Raw genomic sequence first — 21,255 nt, 5'->3', positions numbered from 1 at the left:
AGGTATTATCACATTAAGGGAAAGGTTTTGTGTCATGTTTGTGTCAATCTGAGTGATTGAAGAACGTGATAAAATATATTTTACAAGCACACGGCGCGGCGTCCATTACACGTTTTCATTTGTGAGGCTTTCCAGGTTCGTATATAGGTCAGTGCGTTTCGCCTGGGCATGTTCAGTACAAAAACGTTTTGGAAAGTTGCAGATAGAAATACCCTGAATAGAACTGACATGATTCCTTAGAATCAGAGGCATGTTTGTTCTACATAATACGTTTCTATCTGATCGTGGCCAACGTCTCCGTCCTCCTGCTGGACGCAGCCCTGGTACCCGCTTGTCCCTATGTATGTGAAGCTAGTCATAATAACGATTAACCACAATAGTGGAATTTGCGGTTCGCCCTCAAAATAAAAGGCCCTCATTGAAAGTGATGAAAACTGATACAAAATATTGGAATCATGTCAAACCTTGTTACTTAATTTAAAATGAATTACAAAAACTTATTTTTTGAAAATAAACAGGGGGAAAAACTGTTGAAATCCCACTGTGGAGGTATTAGACCACATAATTGCATTGGGGGCATTCTTATATGCACTTATGAAACGGGTTGGATTGTGCACCCATGGAACGGGTGACACCCACAGAAAACAATTCTCAAGAGTTTATACAAATATTAGCGTCTTAGCTCTTATTGCAGGACTTTAACTGTGAAAAATCACCTTCCCAGTCAGTCTATTGCAGGGGTACTCCAGTACTATTTGAGAAGGTCCGGTCACACACATTTCCTAGGTGGCAAATGTCCGGATGGATATAGTCATTTATTGGTGTAGTAACAAACCCCCAACTTGTGACCCCAAACTGTTCACAACCCACTTGTTGGCGGAGAGAACATTTAGCAGTTTTAAAGCTAATATCCTGTAATTCTACAAATTTTTATGACAGGGCTGAGATGTTTTGTTGTTACTGTTTTTAAGCAATTCTACATGTTTCCATGTCTTATGTGTGTTTATATGATACCAGGGGTTGAAGCCCAACCAAAACAGTATTATTATATAATTATTTTGTGACCTGTGGTCCATATTGACCCCGTTCTTGGTCCTTACCGCGCTACGCCAGTTGAGTATGCTGTTTCTTTTGTTTGTATTGGACATTCATATTGCACTGTACAGCCCTACCTATGTATTGTTCAGCCTACTCAGTGACACCCACAGAACACAACTATGTAGAGTTTACACAAATATTAGCGTCTTCACTCTATTGCAGGACTCTGAAACCACTGTTGTCCGGGAGTTTAACCCTGTCAGCTAAATTGTCATCATAATCAGTGGTTTCAAGTTTGTCTCTGTACATTTTTGACGAGATGATCATAGCAAAAAATTAAATACTTCTAAATTTCCCGCTGTGCAAATGCATTGTTTCTCATTGCAAATAGGCTCAGGATAACTCCTGATAAAGTTGGGTAGCTGATAGGCCTTTTCAGAGCTTAAATAGCCAAAATGATTAGTCACAGGGCTCCCGAGTGGCGCAGCGGTCTAAGGCACTGCATCTGGCACTACAGACCCTGGTTGGATTCCAGGCGGTATCATTATCCGGCTGTGATTGGAGTCGCAATCAATTGGCCCAGCGTCGTCCGGGGTAGGCCGTCATTGTAAATAAGAATTTGTTCTTAACTGACTTGGCCCAACCATTGGGTCAAACATTAGACCAGACCAAATCTGAACCAATCACTCAGACATTAGGCAGGTTTCCATTGACCCAGCTGCATTCGACAAAAGCAATGTTGCTAAAATAATCTTTGCGATGTGTGTAATGGAGACGGCAGATATAGGAGAAATGTTCTAAAGCTCGAAAACATTTTTTATCATTGGATGGGTGGATTTTTCTTTTGTCAAAGTTTCTTTATTCTGACAAGTGAGGATTGAAACAGTGTTTTTTAAATAAATGATTGCCAAATCATTTTGACGGTACAGGGTGAGTCATTACGTCCAGTTGTTTTTATCGACACAGGATAGTTACATGGAAACACATCCTAGATGGCAATTGTCGTATCTATTTTCTATGCAAACTTTTTCTTAATGTCGAGAAACAAAGCACTGGACAAGTTATTGGAAACATAGCTACTGTTTCACAAGATTGGAAAGTACAGTACAGCAGAGTACAGGAAAGAGAAGTTTAGTTCAGTACAGTACAACAGTACAGAGTATAGTACAGTATAACGTACTGTATTGTATTCTACTTTAATGTACTATGTTCGGGCTGGGCTATATGGACTAAAAATCATACAGAGTTTTTTTAAACTTATGGGCGATTAACGATATATCTCGATTTTGTTTTTCTCTAAGTAAGCTTGTACAATTAAAGGTCAAATACACTGCATTTCAAACAGTCAGCTATAATCTAATGAATTCAGGGCTTGTGAAGTTATACCTAGGCTAAATATAAGCCATCCACAACCAATAAGACACACTAATTATTTTATAAAAAATTGTTTAACCTGCTTTTTTTTGTTGGCAATAATCACTGATCTGGCTTTCAAGTTGGTCTATGAAAATGCAATTTTTTGTTACAAATTGACTAATTTATTGTAGCAGGCATTAGGCTATAGACAATGAACACAGGTCTCATCAACAATCTCTCAAGCTCACGTGCTAGTGATTAACCAGCTATTTCAAGATTAGCCAACTTGGATCTGTTTGCTAACAAGGTTGAACAGTTGAGTTGTTATGAACACACCATTTTGTCTGTCTCCAACTGTTTGAAAAGCATGTTAGCCTGTCCACTTTGTTCAGATGTTGAAATCAAGTGGCCTACCTTATTTCTCAGAATGAGAACGAGTTGCCAATTTCTTACAGTGCATTCGGAAGTATTCAGACCCCTCCCCTTTTTCCATATATTCAGACACATTCAGTTGTTTCTATCTTTATCTATAATTGTTATTATGGTGAGAACGGGAAATACAATTGGTTTTTGATTGAAATAATACAGTGAAGACGGTTATTAAGGAAAATATTACATAGTGCTGCCTAAAACAAACTGCAACCTTGTACTAAATGGTTTTTGAGTCATTTATGAGAATTTCTGAAATCTACTATAGGTTAAGTGCACTTACATGGTTTAATTCAAAGTGTGCAATTTGTGTCTAATGTGAAATTAATACATGGTTTGTTGTCAATGCTTAGCTACCTGATCTAATATATTTTTAGAGAATAAAGAAAATGCCAGAAATGTCAAGACTAACTTTTGTGTCCGTTTCTCTATATTACTACTGGACGACTCCGATTAAGTCTGAGGCCGGTAACATCAACAGTGAGGACAAACCCAGCCTGCCTCTCTCCTTCCACACTGAGTCCAAACCGACAGTTACTGGGTCCTGATTGTGACAGTCGAGTCCAGTTTGCAATGCAGGATCCAGAGATGACATCAGTGAAGCTGGAAGACTGCAGTCAAACACTGGAGCTGAATGTCAACATTAAAGATGAAGAAGAGGAGGAGAAGATTGGGAAATCTGTTTCTCATGGTAAGAGCAGGTTCTATCTAACTATAATCTTTTTTTAGTCAAGCAGTGGCAAATATACAGCACCTACTCATTCAAGGGTTTTTCTTAATTTTTACTATTTTCTACATTGTAGAATAATGGTGAAGACATCTAAACTATAAAATAACACATATGGAATCATGTACAGTGGGGAAAAAAAGTATTTAGTCAGCCACCAATTGTCCAAGTTCTCCCACTTAAAAAGATGAAAGAGGCCTATAATTTTCATCATAGGTACACGTCAACTATGACAGACAAAATGAGGGGGAAAAAATCCAGAAAATCACATTGTAGGATTTTTTATGAATTTATTTGCAAATTATGGTGGAAAATAAGTATTTGGTCAATAACTAAAGTTTCTCAATACTTTGTTATATACCCTTTGTTGGCAATGACACAGGTCAAACGTTTTCTGTAATTCTTCACAAGGTTTTCACACACTGTTGCTGGTATTTTGGCCCATTCCTCCATGCAGATCTTCTCTAGAGCAGTGATGTTTTGGGGCTGTCGCTGGGCAACACAGACTTTCAACTCCCTCCAAAGATTTTCTATGGGGTTGAGATCTGGAGACTGGCTAGGCCACTCCAGGACCTTGAAATGCTTCTTACGAAGCCACTCCTTTGTTGCCCGGGCGGTGTGTTTGGGATCATTGTCATGCTGAAAGACCCAGCCACGTTTCATCTTCAATGCCCTTGCTGATGGAAGGAGGTTTTCACTCAAAATCTCACGATACATGGCCCTATTCATTCTTTCCTTTACACGGATCAGTCGTCCTGGTCCCTTTGCAGAAAAACAGCCCCAAAGCATGATGTTTCCACCCCCATGCTTCACGGTAGGTATGGTGTTCTTTGGATGCAACTCAGTATTCTTTGTCCTCCAAACACGTCGAGTTGAGTTTTTACCAAAAAGTTATATTTTGGTTTCATCTGACCATATGACATTCTCCCAATCCTCTTCTGGATCATCCAAATGCACTCTAGCAAACTTCAGACGGGCCTGGACATGTACTGGCTTAAGCAGGGGGACACGTCTGGCACTGCAGGATTTGAGTCCCTGGCGGCATAGTGTGTTACTGATGGTAGGCTTTGTTACTTTGGTCCCAGCTCTCTGCAGGTCATTCACTAGGTCCCCCCGTGTGGTTCTGGGATTTTTGCTCACCGTTCTTGTGATCATTTTGACCTCACGGGGTGAGATCTTGTGTGGAGCCCCAGATCGAGGGAGATTATCAGTGGTCTGTTATGTCTTCCATTTCCTAATAATTGTTCCCACAGTTGATTTCTTCAAACCAAGCAGCTTACCTATTGCAGATTAAGTCTACCCAGCCTGGTGCAGGTCTACAATTTTGTTTCTGGTGTTGTTTGACAGCTCTTTGGTCTTGGCCATAGTGGAGTTTGGAGTGTGACTGTTTGAGGTTGTGGACAGGTGTCTTTTATACTGATAACAAGTTCAAACAGGTGCCATTAATACAGGTAACGAGTGGAGGACAGAGGAGCCTCTTAAAGAAAAAGTTACAGGTCTGTGAGAGACAGAAATCTTGCTTGTTTGTAGGTGACCAAATACTTATTTTCCACCATAATTTGCAAATAAATTCATAAAAAATCCTACAATTTGATTTTCTGGGAAAAAAATCTAATTTTGTCTGTCATAGTTGACGTGTACCTATGATGAAAATTACAGGCCTCTCTCATCTTTTTAAGTGGGAGAACTTGCACAATTGGTGGCTGACTAAATACTTTTTTCCCCCACTGTAGTAACCGAACATCAGACCAAAGGACAGATTTCCACCGGTCTAATGTCCATTGCTCATGTTTTTTGGCCCAAGCAAGTCTCTTCTTCATGTTGCATTCCTTTAGTAGTGGTTTCTTGCAGCAATTCGACCATGAAGGCCTGATTCACGCAGTCTCCTCTGAACAGTTGATGTTGAGATGTGTCTGTTACTTGAACTATTTGAAGCATTTATTTGGGCTGCAATTTCTGAGGCTGGTAACTCTAATGAACTTATCCTCTGCAGCAGAGGTAACTCTGGGTCTTCCTTTCCAGTGGCGGTCCTCGTGAGAGCCAGTTTCATCATAGCGCTTTATGGTTTTTGCGACTGCACTTGAAGAATCTTAAAGTAATGATGGACTGTTGTTTCTCTTTGCTTATTTGAGCTGTTCTTGCAATAATATGGACTTGTTTTTTTACCAAATAGGCCTATCTTCTGGATACCACCCCTACCTTGTCACTACTCAACTGATTGGCTCAAACGCATTAAGACATTCCACAAATTAACTTTTAACAAGGCACACCTGTTAATTGAAATGCCAAGAGTGTGCAAAGCTGTCATCAAGGCAAAGGTTGCCTACTTTGAATAATCTCACATAAAATATATTTGGATTTGTTTAACAATTTTTTGGTTACTACATGATTCCATATGTGTTATTTCTTATTATTATCCTATGTAAAGAAAACCCCTGGAATGAGTAGGTGTCCTAAAACCTTTGACTGGTACTATATGTGAATTTGGGAAAATATACTATAGGTTAAGTACCGGCACCTCAAATATCTAGTGCTTGAGCTCCTGTTCCTCTTATAGAATATTAGCTCAACAGTATTGTGGAGCTCCTGCACCTAAATATAAACAGTACCGGCACCTATTTCAGTCCAAGTCAAGCACTGAATTAGATTATTTAACAAGAAGAAAGAGAATATATTTTTAGAGAATAAAGAAAGTGCCAGAACTGTCAAGACAATAACTTTTTGTGTCTGTTTCTCATTGTTACTACAGGACGACTAGAATTAAATCTGAGGCCGGTAACATCAATAGTGAGGACAAACCCAACCTGCCTCTCTCCTTCCACACTGAGTCCAAACCTACAGTCACTGGGTCCTGATTGTGACAGTGGAGCCCAGTTTGCACTGCAGGATCCAAAGATGGCATCAGTGAAGCTGGAAGACTGCAGTCAAACACTGGAGCTGAATGTCAACATTAAAGATGAAGAAGAGGAGGAGAAGATTGGGAAATCTGTTTCTCATGGTAAGAGCAGGTTCTATCTAACTAAGTTTGTTGTTCGTTCCAACTTCCCACTGTGCATGAAAAGTTGCAGTAGAACTGTTTCTTGATGAACTGTTTCAATAAGATGGTATGTTATTCCATGCTACTCAGACTTGCATGGTTTGACACCAATTTTGTCAGCATTTATTTTATTTACTGGGCTATCTGGAGTGATCAGAGAGTAGACTAAAGAAGTGAAGTAGACAAACTGCCAGTGTTTTAAAGTTCTAGGAAATGAGTCTGTGTAGTGTCTAACCCCTGTTATAGTGATTGGAGGATGTAGCTCAGTTGGTAGAGCATGGCGCTTGTAACGCCAGGATTGTGGGTTCGTTTCCCACGGGGGGCCAGTATGAAAATGTATACACTCACTAACTGTAAGTTGCTCTGGATAAGAGCGTCTGCTAAATGACGTAAATGTAAATATATAATTTTCATGACTGATGAGCATACACTCAATTAGTATTTGGTAGCATTGCCTTTAAATTGTTTAACTTGGATCAAACAATTCGGGTAGCCTTCCACAAGCTTCCCACAATAAGTTGGGTGAATTTTGGCCCATTCCTCCTGACATACCTGGTGTAACTGAGTCAGGTTTGTAGGCCTCCTTGCTCGCACACACTTTTTCAGTTCTGCCCACACATTTTCTACAGGACTGAGGTCAGGGCTTTGTGATGGCCACTCCAATACCTTGACTTTGTTGTCCTTAAGCCATTTTGCCACAACTTTGGAAGTATGCTTGGGGTCATTGTCCATTTGGAAGACCCATTTGCGACCAAGCTTTAACTTCCTGACTGATGTCTTGAGATGTCGCTTCAATATATCCACATAATCTTCCTTACTCATGATGCCATCTAATATGTGAAGTGCACCAGTCCCTCCTGCTTCCAAGACCCCCCTTTTTCCTCCAAACATAACAATGGTCATTATGGTCAAACAGTTCTATTTTAGTTTCATCAGACCAAGGACATTTCTCTAAAAAGTACAATCTTTGTCCCCATGTGCAGTTGCAATCCGTAGTCTGGCTTTTTTATGGCGGTTTTGGAGCAGTGGCTTCTTCCTTGCTGAGCAGCCTTTCAGGTTATGTCAATATAGGACTTGTTTTACTGTGGATATAGATACTTTTGTACCTGTTTCCTCCAGCATCTTCACCAGGTCCCTTGCTGTTTTTCTGGGATTTACTTGCACTTTACACACCAAAGTACGTTCATCTCTAGGAGACAGAACGCCTCTCCTTCCTGAGCGATATGACGGCTGCATGGTCCCATGGTGTACTTGCGTACTATTGTTTGTACAGATGAACGTGGTACCTTCAGGCATTTGCAAATTGCTCCCAAGGATGAACCAGACTTGTGGAGGTCTACGATTTTTTTTCTGAGGTCTTGGCTGATTTCTTTAGACTTTCCCATGATGTCAAGCAAAGAGGCACTGAGTTTGAAGGTAGGCCTTGAAATACAGTGGGGAGAACAAGTATTTGATACACTGCCGATTTTGCAGGTTTTCCTACTTACAAAGCATGTAGAGGTCTGTAATTTCTTATCATAGGTACACTTCAACTGTGAGAGACGGAATCTAAAACAAAAATCCAGAAAATCACATTGTATGATTTTTAAGTAATTAATTTGCATTTTATTGCATGGCATAAGTATTTGATCACCTACCAACCAGTAAGAATTCCGGCTCTCACAGTCCTGTTAGTTTTTCTTTAAGAAGCCCTCCTGTTCTCCACTCATTACCTGTATAAAAGACACCTGTCCACACACTCAATCAAACAGACTCCAACCTCTCCACAATGGCCAAGACCAGAGAGCTGTGTAAGGACATCAGGGATAAAATTGTAGACCTGCACAAGGCTGGGATGGGCTACAGGACAATAGGCAAGCAGCTTGGTGAGAAGGCAACAACAATTATTAGAAAATGGAAGAAGTTCAAGATGACGGTCAATCACCCTCGGTCTGGAGCTCCATGCAAGATATCACCTCGTGGGGCATCAATGATCATGAGGAAGGTGAGGGATCAGCCCAGAACTACACAGCAGGACCTGGTCAATGACCTGAAGAGAGCTGGGACCACAGTCTCAAAGAAAACCATTAGTAACATACTACGCCGTCATGGATTAAAATCCTCCAGCGCATGCATGGTCCCCCTGCTCAAGCCAGCGCATGTCCAGGCCCGTCTGAAGTTTGCCAATGACCATCTGGATGATCCAGAGGAGGAATGGGAGAAGGTCATGTGGTCTGATGAGACAAAAATAGAGCTTTTTGGTCTAAACTCCACTCGTCGTGTTTGGAGGAAGAAGGATGAGTACAACCCCAAGAAAACCATCCCAACCGTGAAGCATGGAGGTGGAAACATCATTCTTTGGGGATGCTTTTCTGCAAAGGGGACAGGACGACTGCACCGTATTGAGGGGAGGATGGATGGATGGGGCCATGTATCGCGAGATCTTGGCCAACAACCTCCTTCCCTCAGTAAGAGCATTGAAGATGGATCGTGGCTGGGTCTTCCAGCATGACAACGACCCGAAGCACACAGCCAGGGCAACTAAGGAGTGGCTCCGTAAGAAGCATCTCAAGGTCCAGGAGTGGCCTAGCCAGTCTCCAGACCTGAACCCAATAGGAAATCTTTGGAGGGAGCTGAAAGTCCGTATTGCCCAGCGACAGCCCTGAAACCTGAAGGATCTGGAGAAGGTCTGTATGGAGGAGTGGGCCAAAATCCCTGCTGCAGTGTCTGCAAACCTGGTCAAGACCTACAGGAAACGTATGATCTCTGTAATTGCAAACAAAGGTTTCTGTACCAAATATTAAGTTCTGCTTTTCTGATGTATCAAATACTTATGTCATGCAATAAAATGCAAATTCATTACTTAAAAATCATACAATGTGATTATCTGGATTTTTGTTTTAGATTCCGTCTCTCACAGTTGAAGTGTACCTATGATACAAATTACAGACCTCTGAATGCTTTGTAAGTAGGAAAACCTGCAAAATCTGCAGTGTATCAAATACTTGTTCTCCCCATTGGGAAATTATTCAGACCCCTTGACTTTTTCCACATTTAGGTATGTTACAGCCTTATTCTAAAATAGATTAAGTTGTTTGTTTCCCTCATTAATCTACACACAATACCCCATAATGACAAAGCAAAAACGTGTTTATGAATTGTTGCTAAAAAATTTTTACCAAATATAATAAAAAATACGGAAATATCACATTTACATACGTATTCAGACCCTTTACTCAGTACTTTGTTTAAGCACCTTTGGCAGCGATTACAGCCTCAAGTCTTATTTGGTATGACGCTACAAGCTTGGCACACCTGTATTTGGAGAGTTTCTCCCATTCTTCTCTGCAGATCCTCTCAATCTCTGTCAGATTGGATGGAGAGCGTCGCTGCACAGCTATTTTCTGGTCTCTCCGGAGATGTTAGATCGGGTTGAAGTCCGGGCTCTGGCTGGGTCACTCAAGGACGTTCAGAGACTTGTCCCAAAGCCACTCCTGCGTTGTCTTGGCTGTGTGCTTAGGGTAGTTGTCCTGTTGAAAGGTGAACCTTCGCCCCAGTCTGAGGTCCTGAACATTCTGGAGCAGGTCAAGGATCTCTCTGTACTTTGCTCCGTTCATCTTTCCCTCGATCTTGACTAGTCTCCCAGTCCCTGCCGCTGAAAAACATCCCCACAGCATGATGCTGATACCACCATGCTTCACCGTAGGGATGGTGCCAGGTTTCCTCCAGATGTGATGCTTGGGATTCAGGCCAAAGAGTTCAATATTGGTTTCATCAGACCAGAGAATCTTCCTTCTCATGGTCTGAGAGTCTTGAGGTGCCTTTTGGCAAACTCCAAGTGGGCTGTCATGTGCCCTTTACTATTCCAAGATGGTGTAGCAGTGCGGTCGCGTTCTTTGTTGTGTGTCTGTGTAAATAGCCTGTATTTTTTGTATTTTTCGTACATATTTTCCTATCATACTTTTCATCCTTCTACAACATATACTTTCCTGCAACCTGCCTCACTCAATGTGGAACGGATTCTATTATTGACTTACCTTGATCTGGAATCTCCAGTTGAAACTAGCTAGCCAGCTAACTAGCTATTTGCTATTAGCCATCGTTAGCGGTTTTCACCCAGAACATCGGATTCTACTTCCAGAATAACTGATTCACTGGACATTAACACCGGATCGCAACTAGCTAGCCGCAACCGATTGGATGTTGCTGTTTGGCTGTTCACCACTGCCCCAGAAGCAACCACCAGTTAGCCGTGAGCTAGCCTCGAGCCAGGCCCATTTCCCGGCTATCTACCTCTGTCTACCGGACGGGAGTAGCCAGCTAACTAGCTACTTGCTATTAGCCACCATCAGCGGTTTTCCACCATTGTCTGTGGCCTGCACTACCAGCCAGCTCTAGCCTGGACTATTATCGGCCAGTCTAAAGCCCATCACCCGGCTATCTACCTCTCTGTCAACCGGACGGGACCTCCTAGTGTTGACACAGAGCCCCGCCGATCCAACACGACTGGTCTGCCGACGAAATCGTCTGATGTGGTTACAGCAGGCTTCCCGTTACGACGTCGACCACGAAGACCCATCTGCTAGCCCTGGCCCGCTAGCACACGCTAGCCATGGCCTCTTGCTCGCCAGTGCTATAGCAGCCTCCGAATTACCTCCGAACTCTCCTATTGCTGTTCACCGGACCTTATGATAACTCAGCTATACAGCTGATGCCTGCTGGACTGTTCCTTTATACGGTACCGCATCCTGTTTATGTTTAGCCTCAGCCCAAACTTTGTCGCCATTACCAGCTGTTGCCTTAGCTCTCTCGAATAACACCTGTGATTGCTTTATGCCTCTCTCCCATGTCAATATGCTTTGCTTATTGCTGTTTCGGTTATTTCTTATTGTACTATTTCACTGTAGATCCCCCAGCCCAGCTCAACCTACCTTTTTAGATTGCTCCTTTGTCCTACCCCCATACACGCGGAGACTGACTCAATCGGTGCCTCCAGTGATGCTATCTCTTTCATCGTTACCCAACGTTTAGATTTACCTCCACTGTACTCATATCCTTCCATATCCTTGTCTGTACATAATGCCCTGAATCTATTCTACAACGCACGGAAATCTGCCCCTTTTTTTCCTCTGTACTCAACGCACTAGAAGACCAGTACTTAAAGCCTTTAGCCGTATTCTTATTCTACTCCTCCTCTGTTCCTTTGGTGATGTAGAGGTTAACCCAGGCCCTGTAGCCCCCAGTATCACTCCTACTCCCCAGGCGTTATCATTTGTTGACTTCTGTAACCGTAAAAGCCTTGGCTTCTTGCACGTTAACATCCAAAGCCTCCTCCCTAAGTTTGAGTTATTCACTGCGTTGGCTCACTCCGCCAACCCTGATGTTCTAGCAGTGTCTGAATCCTGGCTTAGGAAGGCCACCAGAAATGTCCATCTCCAACTACAACATTTTCCGTCTCGATAGAACTGCCAAAGGGGGTGGGGTTGCAATCTACTGTAGAGAGAGCCTGCAGAGCTCTATTGTACTATCCAGGTCTGTGCCCAAACAGTTTGAGCTTCTACTTCTAAAAATCAACCTTTCCAGAAATAAGTCTCCCACTGTTGCCGCTTGCTACAGACCCCCCTCAGCCCAGAGCTGTGCCCTGGACACCATATGTGAACTGATCGCCCCCCATCTATCCTCAGAGTTCGTACTGCTTGGTGACCTAACTGGGATATGCTTAACACCCCGGCCAACCTACAATCTAAACTAGAATGCCCTTAATCTCACACAAATTATCAACGAACCTACCAGGTACAACCCCAAATCTGTAAACATGGGCACCCTCATAGATATCATCCTGACAAATATACCCTCTAAATAGACCTCCGCTGTCTTCAACCAGAATCTCAGCGATTATTGCCTGCGTCCGTAATGGGTCCGCGGTCAAACGACCACTCCTCATCACTGTCAAACGCTCCCTAAAACACTTCAGCGAGCAGGCCTTTCTAATTGACCTGGCCCGGGTATCCTGGATGGATATTGACCTCATTCCGTCAGTAGAGGATGCCTGGTTGTTCTTTAAAAGTGCTTTCCTCTCAATCTTAATTTTTTGAATGGGGCATGCTTATTTATCCTCAGACTTGACTGCCCTTGACTAGCACAAAAACATCCTGTGGCGTGCTGCATTAGCATCGAAGTCAGGAACCAATATACACAATCAGTTAGGAAAGCAAAGGCTAGCTTTTTCAAACGGAAATGTGCATCCTGTAGCACTAACTCCAAAAAGTTTTGGGACACTGTAAAGTCCATGGAAAATAAGAGCATCTCCTCCCAACTGCCCACTGCACTGAGACTAGGAAACACTGTCACCACAGATAAATCTACAATAATCGAGAATTTCAACAAGCATTTTGCTACGGCTGGCCATGCTTTCCACCTGGCTACCACTACCCCGGACACCAGCTCTGCACCCTCCGCTGCAACATGCCCATGTCCCCCCCCCGCTTCTCCTTCACACAAATTCAGACAGCTGATGTTCTGAAAGAGCTGAAAAATCTGGACCCCTACAAATCAGCTGGGCTAGACAATCTGGACCCTTTCTAAAATTAGCCGCCAAAATTGTCACAACCCCTATTACTAGCCTGTTCAACCTCTCTTTCGTAACGTCTGATATCCCCAGAGATTGGACAGCTGCCGCGGTCATCCCCCTCTTCAAAGGGGGTGACACTCTAGATCCAGACTGTTAGACCTATATTCATCCTGCCCTGCCTTTCAAAAGTATTTGAAAGCCAAGTTAACAAACAGATCACTGTCCATTTCGAATCCCACCGTACCTTCTCCGCTATGCAATCCGGTTTCCGAGCTGGTCATGGGTGCACATCAGCCACGCTCAAGATCCTAAACGATATTATAACTGCGATCGATAAAAGACAGTACTGCGCAGCCATCTTCATCAACCTGGCCAAGGCTTTCGACTCTGTCAACCACCGCATTCCTATTGGCAGACTAAATAGCCTTGGTTTCTCTAATGACTGCTTCGCCTGCTTCACCAACTACTTCTCAGATAGAGTTCAATGTGTCAAATCGGAGGGCCTGTTGTCTGGACCTCTGGCCGTCTCTATGGGGGTGTCACAGGGTTCAATTCTCGGGCCGACTCTATTCTCTGTGTATATCAATGATGTCGCTCTTGCTGCTGGTGACGCTCGGATCCACCTCTATGCGGACGACACCATTTTGTATACATCTGGCCCTTCATTGGACACTGTGTTAACAAACCTCCAAACGAGCTTCAACGCCATACAACACTCCTTCCGTAGCCTCCAACTGCTCTTAAACACTAGTAATACTAAATGCATGCTCTTCAACCGAACGCTGCTTGCACCCGCCCACCCGCCCACCCGACTAGAATCACTACTCTCAGCGGGTCTGACCTAGAGTATGTGGACTACTACAAATACCTAGGTGTCTGGTTAGACTGTAAACTATCCTTCCAGACTCACATTAAGCATCTCCAATCAAAAGTTAGATCTAGAATCAGCTTCCTATTTCGCAACAAAGCCTCCTTCACTCATACTGCCAAACATGCCCTCGTAAAACTGACTATCCTACCGATCCTTGACTTCGGCGATGTCATTTACAAAATAGCCTCCAACACTCTACTCAGCAAATTGGATGTAGTCTATCACAGTGTCATCCGTTTTGTCACCAAAGCCCCATATACTACCCAATATTGTGACCTGTATGCTCTTGTTGGCTTGCCCTCACTACATATTAGTCGCCAAACCCACTGGCTCCAGGTCATCTATAAATCACTGCTAGGCAAATCCCCATCTTATCTTAGCTCACTGGTCACAATAGCAACACCCACCCGTAGTCTGCGCTCCAGCAGGTATATCTCACTGGTCATCCCCAAAGCCAACACCTCCTTTGGCCGCCATTCCTTCCAGTTCTCTGCAGCCAATGACTGGAACGACCTGCAAAAATCTCTGAAGCTGGAGACTCTCATCTCCCTCACTAACTTTAAGCGTCAGTTGTCAGAACAGCTTACCGATCACTGCACCTGTACACAGCCATTCTGAAATTAGCCCACCCAACTACCTCATCCCCATATTGTTATTTATTTTGCTCATTTGCACCCCAGTATCTCTAATTGCACATCATCTTTTGCACATCTATCATTCCAGTGTTAATACGAAATTGTAACTATTTTGCACTATGGCCTATTTATTGCCTTATCTCCATAACTTACTACATTTGCACACACTGTATATATATTTTTTCTGTTGTATTTTTGACTATGTTTTGTTTACCCCGTATGTAACTCTGTGTTGTTGTTTTTATCTTACTGCTTTGCTTTATCTTGGCCAGGTCGCAGTTGTAAATGAGAACTTGTTCTCAACTGGCTTACCAGGTTAAATAAAATTACTGAGGAGTGGCTTCCGTCTGGCCACTCTACCATAATGGCCTGATTGGTGGAGTGCTGCAGAGATGGTTGTCCTTTTGGAAGTTTCTCCTATCTCTACCGAGGAACTCTGGAGCTCTGTCAGAGTGACCATCGGCTTCTTGGTCACCTTCTTGACTAACGTCCTTCACCCCCGATTGCTCACTTTGGCCAGGCGGCCAGCTCTAGGAAGAGTCTTGGTGGTGTGTGTGTGTGTGTGTGTGTGTGTGTGTGTGTATATATATATATATATATATATATATATATATCTCAGTTGAAGTCGGAAGTTTAGTCATTAAAACTCGTTTTTCAACCACTCCACAAAGTTCTTGTTAACAAACTATAGTTTTGGCAAGTAATGACAAGTAATTTTTCCAACAATTGTTTACAGACAGATTATTTCACTTATAATTCACTGTATCACAATTCCAGTGGGTCAGAAGTTTACATTCACTAAGTTGACTGTGCCTTTAAACAGCTTGGAAAATTCCAGAAAATGATGTCATGGCTTTAGAAGCTTCTTATATTCTAATTGACATCATTTGAGTCAATTGGAGGTGTGGTTGAGTCAATTGGAGGGCGGCAGGTAGCTTAGTGGTTAAGAGCGTTGTGCCAGTAACCGAAAGGTTGCTGGTTCTAATCCCAGAGCCGACTAGGTGAAAAATCTGCCGATGTGCCCTTGAGCAAGGCACTTAACCCTAATTGCTCCTGTAAGTCGCTCTGGATAAGAGCGTCTGCTAAATGACTAAAATGTAAAATGTACATTTGGATGAATTTCAAGGCCTACCTTCAAACTCAGTGCCTCTTTGCTTGACATCATGGGAAAATCAAAATAAATCAGCCAAGACCTCAGGAAAAAAATGGTAGACCTCCAAGTCTGGTTCATCCTTGGGAGCAATTTTCAAATGCCTGAAGGTACCACGTTCATCTGTACAAACAGTAGTATGCAAGTATAAACACCATGGGACCACACAGCCGTCATACCGCTCAGGAAGGAGACGCGTTCTGTCTCCTAGAGATGAACGTACTTTGGTGCGAAAAGTGCAAATCAATCCCAGAACAACAGCAAAGAACCTTGTGAAGATGCTGGAGGAAACAGGTACAAAAGTATTTATATCCACAGTAAACCGTGTCCTATATCGACATAACCTGAAAGGCCACTCAGCAAGGAAGAAGCAACTGCTCCAAAACCGCCATAAAAAAGCCAGACTATGGTTTGCAACTGCACATGGGGACAAATATCGTACTTTTTGGAGAAATGTCCTCTGGTCTGATGAAACAAAAATATAACTGTTTGGCCGTAATGACCATCGTTATGTTTGGAGGAAAAAGGGGGATGCTTGCAAGCCGAAGAACTCCATGCCAACCGCGAAGCACAGGGGTGGCAGCATCATGCTGTGGGGGTGCCTTGCTGCAGGAGAGACTGGTGCACTTCACAAAATAGATGGCATCATGAGGAAGGAAAATGATGTGGATATATTGAAGCAACATCTCAAGATATCAGTCAGGAAGATAAAGCTTGGTCGCAAATAGGTCTTCCAAATGGACAATGATCCCAAGCATACATCCAAAGTTGTGGCAAAATGGCTTAAGGACAACAAGTCAAGGTATTGGAGTGGCCATCACAAAGCCCTGACCTCAATCCTATAGAAAATGTGTGGGCAGAACTGAAAAAGCGTGTGCGAGCAAGGAGGCCTACAAACCTGACTCAGTAACACCAGCTCTGTCAGGAGGAATGGGCCAAAATTCACCCAACTTATTGTGGGAAGCTTGTGGAAGGCTATCCGACACGTTTGACCCAAGTTAAACAATTTAAAGGCAATGCTACCAAATACTAATTGAGTGTATGTAAACATCTGACCCACTGGGAATCTGATGAAGGACATAAAAGCTGAAATAAATCATTATCTCTACTATTATTCTGACATTTTCACTTAAAATAAAGTTGTGATCCTAACTGACGCAAGACTGGGAATTTTTACTAAGAATAAATATCAGGAATTGTGTAATACTGAGTTTAAATGTATTTGGCTAAGGTGTATGTACACTTCCGACTTCAACTGTACATTGTGTAGTGTGTACTTTGTAATGTTAATTATTTGTTGTCAATTCTTAGCTACCTGATCTATTAAAATGAGATCAGTGTTTTGACTTGGACAGAAGCTCAACAGAGCTGAATATCAGCACCTGAAATGTCTACTGCTTGAGCTCATGTTCCTCTTATGGAATATTAGCTCAAAGGTATTGTGGGGCTCCTGCACCGAAATATATACCTTACCGGCACCCAAAATTAGTACTTTTTCAGTCAAACACTGAATTAGATGATTGAAAAATACAAAATATTTTTAGAGAATAAAGAATGTGCCTGAATTGTCAAGACAATAACTTTTGTTTCCGTTTCTCTTTATTACTACTTGCCAACTCAGGTATAAGTCCGGTAATATCAACAGTGAGGACAAACCCAGCCTGCCCCTCTCCTTCCACACTAAGTCCAAATCTACAGTCAGTGGGTCCTGATTGTGACAGTGGAGCCCAGTTTGCACTGCAGGATCCAGAGATGGCATCAGTGAAGCTGGAAGACTGCAGTCAAACACTGGAGCTGAATGTCAACATTAAAGATGAAGAAGAGGAGGAGAAGATTGGGAAATCTGTTTCTCATGGTAAGAGCAGGTTCTATCTAATTAAGTTTGTGTTTGTTCCAACTTCTCACTGTGCATGAAAAGTTGCAGTTGAACTGTTTCATGATGATCAGTTTGTATGAAAAGGTAGATGTTATTTTGTGCTACTGAGACTTGCATGGTTTGACACCAGTATTGCCAGCATGTGTTTTATTCACTGGGCTATCTGGAGTGATCAGAGAGTAGACTAAAGAAGTGAAGTAGTCAAACTGCCAGTGTTTTAAGTTATATGAAATGAGTCTGTGTAGTTACTAACCCTTGTGATAGTGAGTGGAGGATGATATGGCTCATAAATTTCACGACTTTTGCCCCCCGATGCTGGGCCAATTTTGTGCCGCCCTATGGGACTCCCAATCACGGCCGGTTGTGATACAGCCTGGAATCGAACCAGGGGGTCTGTAGTGACGCCTCAAGCACTGAGATGCAGTGCCTTAGACCGCTGCGCCACTCAGTACAGCCAGAAGAGGACTGGTTCCTCTTTCTGTTTCTCCCTAGGTTCCTGCTTTATACTGAGTTTTTAGTAGCCACTGTGCTTCTACATTTGCATTGCTTGATCTTTCGTGATTTTAGGAAGTGTTTCTGTAAAGCACTTTGTGACTTTGCGGATGTAAAAAGGGCTTCAAAAAATAAATATGATTGACATGTACATTACCAGTCAAAGGTTTGGACACTCCTACTCATTCAAGGGTTTATCTTTATTTTTACTATTTCCTACATCCTACATTGTGTAATAGTAGTGAAGACATCAAAGCTATTCAACAACACATATGGAATCGTTTAGTAACCAAAAAAGTGTTAAACATATCAAAATATATTTTATACTTTAAGTTCTTCTAAGTAGCCACCCTTTGCCTTGATTACAGCTTTGCACACTCTTGGTATTCTCTCAACCATCTTCATGAGGTAGTCACCTGGAATGCCTTATCAAAAGTTCATTTGTGCAATTTCTTTCATTCTTAATGCATTTGAGACAATTAGGTGTGTTGTGACAAGGTAGGGGTGGTATACAGAAGATAGCCCTATTTGGTAAAAGACCAAGTCCATATTATGGCAAGAACAGCTCAAATAATCAAAGAGAAACGACAGTCCATTATTACTTTAAGACATGAAGGTCAGTCAATCCGTAAAATTTCAAGAACTTTTCAAGTTTATTCAAGGGCTGTCGCAAAAACCATCAAGCGCTATAATGAAACAGCCTCTCACGAGGACCGCCACAGGAAAGGAAGACCAAGTTACCTCTGCTGCAGGGGATAAGTTCATTAGAGTTACCAGCCTCAGAAATTGCAGCCCAAATAAATTATTCAGAGTTCAAGTAACAGACACATCTCAACATCAACTTTTCAGAGGAGAACGTGTGAATCAGGCCTTCAAGGTCGAATTGCTGAAAAGAAACCACTACTGAAGGACACCAATAATAAGAAGAAACTTACTTGGGCAAAGAAACATGAGCAATGGACATTAGACTGGTGGAAATCTTTCCATTGGTCTGATGAGTCCAAATGTCCGATTTTTGGTTCCAACAGCCGTGTCTTTGTGAGAGACAGAGTAGGTGAACGGATGAACTCTGCATGTGTAGTTCCCACAGTGAAGCATGGAGGAGGATGTGTGATGGTGTGGGGGTGCTTTGCTGGTGACACTGTCTGTGATATTTTTTAGAATTCAAGGCACACTTAACCAGCATGGCTACCACATCATTCTGCAGTGATACGCTATCCCATCTGGTTTGCGCTTAGTGGGACAATGACCCAACACACCTACAGGCTATGTAATGGCTATTTGACCAAGAAGGAGAGTGATGGAGTGCTGCATCAGATGACCTGGCCGCCACAATCATCTGACCTCAACCCAATTGAGATGATTTGGGATGAGTTGGACCACAGCGTGAAGGAAAAGCAGCCAACAAGTGCTCAGCATACAGTGGGGGAAAAAAAGTATTTAGTCAGCCACCAATTGTGCAAGTTCTCCCACTTAAAAAGATGAGAGAGGCCTGTAATTTTCATCATAGGTACGCGTCAACTATGACAGACAAATTGAGAGAATTTTTTTCTCCAGAAAATCACATTGTAGGATTTTTAATGAATTTATTTGCAAATTATGGTGGATAAAAAGTATTTGGTCACCTACAAACAAGCAAGATTTCTGGCTCTCACAGACCTGTAACTTCTTCTTTAAGAGGCTCCTCTGTCCTCCACTCGTTACCTGTATTAATGGCACCTGTTTGAACTTGTTATCAGTATAAAAGACACCTGTCCACAACCTCAAACAGTCACACTCCAAACTCCACTATGGCCAAGACCAAAGAGCTGTCAAAGGACACCAGAAACAAAATTGTAGATCTGCACCAGGCTGGGAAGACTGAATCTGCAATAGGTAAGCAGCTTGGTTTGAAGAAATCAACTGTGGGAGCAATTATTAGGAAATGGAAGACATACAAGACCACTGATAATCTCCCTCGATCTGGGGCTCCACGCAAGATCTCACCCCGTGGGGTCAAAATGATCACAAGAACGGTGAGCAAAAATCCCAGAACCCCACGGGGGGACCTAGTGAATGACCTGCAGAGAGCTGGGACCAAAGTAACAAAGCCTACCATCAGTAACACACTACGCCGCCAGGGACTCAAATCCTGCAGTGCCAGACGTGTCCCCCTGCTTAAGCCAGTACATGCCCGTCTGACGTTTGCTAGAGTGCATTTGGATGATCCAGAAGAGGATTGGGAGAATGTCATATGGTCAGATGAAACCAAAATAGAAATTTTTGGTAAAAACTCAACTCGTCGTGTTTGGAGGACAAAGAATGCTGAGTTGCATCCAAAGAACACCATACCTACTGTGAAGCATGGGGGTGGAAAAATCATGCTTTGGGGCTGTTTTTCTGCAAAGGGACCAGGGCGACTGATCCGTGTAAAGGAAAGAATGAATGGGGCCATGTATCGTGAGATTTTGAGTGAAAACCTCCTTCCATCAGCAAGGGCATTGAAGATGAAACGTGGCTGGGTCTTTCAGCATGACAATGATCCCAAACACACCGCCCGGGCAACGAAGGAGTGGCTTCGTAAGAAGCATTTCAAGGTCCTGGAGTGGCCTAGCCAGTCTCCAGATCTCAACCCCATAGAAAATCTTTGGAGGGAGTTGAAAGTCCGTGTTGCCCAGCGACAGCCCCAAAACATCACTGCTCTAGAGGAGATCTGCATGGAGGAATGGGCCAAAATACCAGCAACAGTGTGTAAAAACCTTGTGAAGACTTACAGAAAACGTTTGACCTGTGTCATTGCCAACAAAGGGTATATATCAAAGTATTGAGAAACTTTTGTTATTGACCAAATACTTATTTTCCACCATAATTTGCAAATAAATTCATTAAAAATCCTACAATGTGATTTTCTGGAATTTATTTTCTCATTTTGTCTGTCATAGTTGACGTGTACCTATGATGAAAATTACAGGCCTCTCTCATCTTTTTAAGTGGGAGAACTTGCACAATTGGTGGCTGACTAAATACTTTTTTCCCCCACTGTATGTGGGAACTCCTTCAAGACTGTAGGAAAAGCATTCAGGTGAAGTTGATTGAGAGAATGCCAAGAGTGTGG

General features: G+C 42.7%; 1 long non-coding RNA gene across 1 annotated transcript in view; it reads left to right on the top strand.

The window, feature by feature from the left end:
• Positions 1 to 6,426: 6,426 nt before the first annotated feature.
• The window catches only part of LOC311126699, a 43,493-nt gene continuing 28,664 nt past the window's right edge, over positions 6,427 to 21,255 (top strand). The window contains exons 1-2 of the long non-coding RNA XR_014613062.1: positions 6,427 to 6,548; positions 17,544 to 17,648. This is a non-coding gene — a long non-coding RNA (uncharacterized lncRNA). The remainder of the gene's footprint in view (positions 6,549 to 17,543; positions 17,649 to 21,255) is intronic.

This window comes from Coregonus lavaretus (genome assembly GCF_964263955.1).
Source record: "Coregonus lavaretus genome assembly, contig: HAP1_SCAFFOLD_160, whole genome shotgun sequence".
Lineage (NCBI taxonomy): Eukaryota > Metazoa > Chordata > Actinopteri > Salmoniformes > Salmonidae > Coregonus > Coregonus lavaretus.
This window is presented reverse-complemented; position numbering and strand designations above follow the sequence as displayed.